The following is a 4885-nucleotide window of genomic DNA, read 5'->3' on the forward strand; positions in this document are numbered from 1 at the left end:
TTTTAGTTATACTATAATGTTATTGTAATGTAAATTTAGTTATAATATAGTGTAATCTTGGTGTAATTTTAGTTACACTATAGTGTAATTCTAGTGTTATTTTAGTTATACTATAGTGTTATTGTAGTGTAAATTTAGTTACACTATAGTGTAATCCTAGTGTAATTTTAGTTATACTAAAGTGTAATCCTAGTGTTATTTTAGTTATACTATAGTGTAATGCTAGTGTTATTTTAGTTATACTATAGTGTTATTGCATTGTAAATTTAGTTATATTATAGTGTAAACCTAGTGTAATTTTAGTTATACTATTGTGTATTTCTAGTGTTATTTTAGTTATACTATAGTGTTATTGTAGTGAAAATTTAGTTATACTATAGTGTAAACCTAGTGTAATTTTAGTTATATTATAGTGTAATTGTAGTGTAAATTTAGTTACACTATAGTGTAATCCTAGTGTAATTTTATTTATACTAAAGTGTAATCCTAGTGTTATTTTAGTTATACTATAGTGTAATGCTAGTGTTATTTTAGTTATACTATAGTGTTATAATAGTGTAAATTTAGTTATACTATAGTGTAATCCTAGTGTAATTTTAGTTATACTATAGTTTTATTGTAGTGTAAATTTAGTTATACTATAGTGTAATCCTAGTGTAATTTTAGTTATACTATAGTGTAATGTTAGTGTTATTTTAGTTATACTATAGTGTTATTGTAGTGTAAATTTAGTTATACTATAGTGTAAACCTAGTGTAATTTTAGTTATACTATAGTGTAATTCTAGTGTTATTTTAGTTATACTACAGTGTTATTGTAGTGTAAATTTAGTTATACTATAGTGTAAACCTAGTGTAATTTTGGTTATACTATAGTGTTATTGTAGTGTAAATTTAGTTATAATATAGTGTAATCTTAGTGTAATTTTAGTTACACTATAGTGTAATTCTAGTGTTATTTTAGTTATACTATAGTGTTATTGTAGTGTAAATTTTGTTACACTATAGTGTAATCCTAGTGTAATTTTAGTTATACTAAAGTGTCATCCTAGTGTTATTTTAGTTATACTATAGTGTAATGCTAGTGTTATTTTAGTTATACAATAATGTTATTGTAGTGTAAATTTAGTTACACTATAGTGTAATCCTAGTGTAATTTTAGTTATACTATAAAGTAATGCTAGTGTTATTTTAGTTATACTATAGTGTTATTGTATTGTAAATTTAGTTATATTATAGTGTAAACCTAGTGTAATTTTAGTTATACTATAGTGTATTTCTAGTGTTATTTTAGTTATACTATAGTGTTATTGTAGTGTAAATTTAGTTATACTATAGTATAATCCTAGTGTTATTTTAGTTATACTATAGTGTTACTGTAGTGTAAATTTCGTTATACTATAGTGTAAACCTAGTGTAATTTTAGTTATACAATAGTGTAAGTCTAGTGTAATTTTAGTTATACTATAATGTAATGCTAGTGTTATTTTAGTTATACTATAGTGTTGTTGTAGTGTAAATTTAGTTATACTATAGTGTAAACCTAGTGTAATTTTATTTATACTATACTGTAATTGTAGTGTAAATTTAGTTACACTATAGTGTAATCCTAGTGTAATTTTAGTTATACTAAAGTGTAATCCTAGTGTTATTTTAGTTATACTATAGTGTAATGCTAGTGTAATTTTAGTTATACTATAGTGTAATTCTAGTGTTATTTTAGTTATACTATAATGTTATTGTAGTGTAAATTTAGTTATACTATAGTGTAATCCTAGTGTAATTTTAATTATATTATAGTGTAATTCTAGTGTTATTTTTGTTATACTATAGTGTTATTGTAGTGTAAATTTAGTTACACTTTAGTGTAATCCTAGTGTAATTTTAGTTATACTATAGTGTAATGTTAGTGTTATTTTAGTTATACTATAATGTTATTGTAGTGTAAATTTAGTTATACTATAGTGTAATACTAGTGTAATTTTAGTTATACTATAGTGTAATTCTAGTGTTATTTTTGTTATACTATAGTGTTATTGTAGTGTAAATTTAGTTATAATATAGTGTAAATCTAGTGTAATTTTAGTTATACTATAGTGTAATGATAGTGTTATTTTAGTTATACTATAGTGTTATTGTAGTTTAAATTTAGTTATACTATAGTGTACACCTAGTGTTATTTTAGTTATACTATAGTGTAATGCTAGTGTAAATTTAGTTATAATATAGTGTAATCCTAGTGTAATTTTAGTAATACTATAGTGTAAATTTAGTGTTATTTTAGTTATACTATAATGTTATTGTAGTGTAAATTTAGTTATACTATAGTGTAAACCTAGTGTAATTTTAGTTATAATATAGTGTAATTGTAGTGTAAATTTAATTATACTATAGTGTAATTCTAGTGTAATTTTAGTTATACTATAGTGTAATTCTAGTGTTATTTTTGTTATACTATAGTGTTATTGTAGTGTAAATTTTGTTATAATATTGTGTAAATCTTGTGTAATTTTAGTACTATAGTGTAATGCTAGTGTTATTTTAGTTATACTATAGTGTTATTGTAGTTTAAATTTAGTTATAATATAGTGTAAACCTAGTGAAATTTTAGTTATACTATAGTGTAATGCTAGTGTATTTTTAGCTATTCTATAGTGTTATTGTAGTGTAATTTTAGTTATAATATAGTGTAATCCTAGTGTAATTTTAGTAATACTATAGTGTAAATTTAGTGTTATTTTAGTTATACTATAGTGTTATCGTTGTGTAAATTTAGTTACACTACAGTGTAAACCTAGTGTAATTTTAGTTATACTATATTGTAAATCTAGTGTTATTTTAGTTATACTATAATGTTATTGTAGTGTAAATTTAGTTATAATATAGTGTAATCTTGGTGTAATTTTAGTTACACAATAGTGTAATTCTAGTGTTATTTTAGTTATACTATAGTGTTATTGTAGTGTAAATTTAGTTACACTATAGTGTAATCCTAGTGTAATTTTAGTTATACTAAAGTGTAATCCTAGTGTTATTTTAGTAATACTATAGTGTAATGCTAGTGTTATTTTAGTTATACTATAGTGTTATTGTATTGTAAATTTAGTTATATTATAGTGTAAACCTAGTGTAATTTTAGTTATACTATTGTGTATTTCTAGTGTTATTTTAGTTATACTATAGTGTTATTGTAGTGAAAATTTAGTTATACTATAGTGTAAACCTAGTGTAATTTTAGTTATATTATAGTGTAATTGTAGTGTAAATTTAGTTACACTATAGTGTAATCCTAGTGTAATTTTATTTATACTAAAGTGTAATCCTAGTGTTATTTTAGTTATACTATAGTGTAATGCTAGTGTTATTTTAGTTATACTATAGAGTTATAATAGTGTAAATTTAGTTATACTATAGTGTAATCCTAGTGTAATTTTAGTTATACTATAGTTTTATTGTAGTGTAAATTTAGTTATACTATAGTGTAATCCTAGTGTAATTTTAGTTATACTATAGTGTAATGTTAGTGTTATTTTAGTTATACTATAGTGTTATTGTAGTGTAAATTTAGTTATACTATAGTGTAAACCTAGTGTAATTTTAGTTATACTATAGTGTAATTCTAGTGTTATTTTAGTTATACTACAGTGTTATTGTAGTGTAAATTTAGTTATACTATAGTGTAAACCTAGTGTAATTTTAGTTATACTATAGTGTTATTGTAGTGTAAATTTAGTTATAATATAGTGTAATCTTAGTGTAATTTTAGTTACACTATAGTGTAATTCTAGTGTTATTTTAGTTATACTATAGTGTTATTGTAGTGTAAATTTTGTTACACTATAGTGTAATCCTAGTGTAATTTTAGTTATACTAAAGTGTCATCCTAGTTTTATTTTAGTTATACTATAGTGTAATGCTAGTGTTATTTTAGTTATACAATAATGTTATTGTAGTGTAAATTTAGTTACACTATAGTGTAATCCTAGTGTAATTTTAGTTATACTATAAAGTAATGCTAGTGTTATTTTAGTTATACTATAGTGTTATTGTATTGTAAATTTAGTTATATTATAGTGTAAACCTAGTGTAATTTTAGTTATATTATAGTGTAATTGTAGTGTAAATTTAGTTACACTATAGTGTAATCCTAGTGTAATTTTAGTTATACTAAAGTGTAATCCAAGTGTTATTTTAGTTATACTATAGTGTAATGCTATTGTTATTTTAGTTATACTATAGTGTTGTTGTAGTGTAAATTTAGTTATATTATAGTGTAAATCTAGTGTAATTTTAGTTATACTATAGTGTAATTCTAGTGTTATTTTAGTTATACTATATTGTTATTGTAGTGTAAATTTTGTTACACTATAGTGTAATCCTAGTGTAATTTTAGTTATACTAAAGTGTAATCCTAGTGTTATTTTAGTTATACTATAGTGTAATGCTAGTGTTATTTTAGTTATACAATAGTGTTATTGTAGTGTAAATTTAGTTACACTATAGTGTAATCCTAGTGTAATTTTAGTTATACTATAAAGTAATGCTAGTGTTATTTTAGTTATACTATAGTGTTATTGTATTGTAAATTTAGTTATATTATAGTGTAAACCTAGTGTAATTTTAGTTATACTATAGTGTATTTCTAGTGTTATTTTAGTTATACTATAGTGTTATTGTAGTGTAAATTTAGTTATACTATAGTGTAAACTTAGTGTAATTTTAGTTATATTATAGTGTAATTGTAGTGTAAATTTAGTTACACTATAGTGTAATCATAGTGTAATTTTAGTTATACTAAAGTGTAATCCAAGTGTTATTTTAGTTATACTATAGTGTAATGCTAGTGTTATTTTAGTTATACTATAGTGTTATTGTAGTGTAAATTT

This window comes from Henckelia pumila, unplaced genomic scaffold, assembly GCF_033568475.1.
Source record: "Henckelia pumila isolate YLH828 unplaced genomic scaffold, ASM3356847v2 CTG_206, whole genome shotgun sequence".
NCBI lineage: Eukaryota > Viridiplantae > Streptophyta > Magnoliopsida > Lamiales > Gesneriaceae > Henckelia > Henckelia pumila.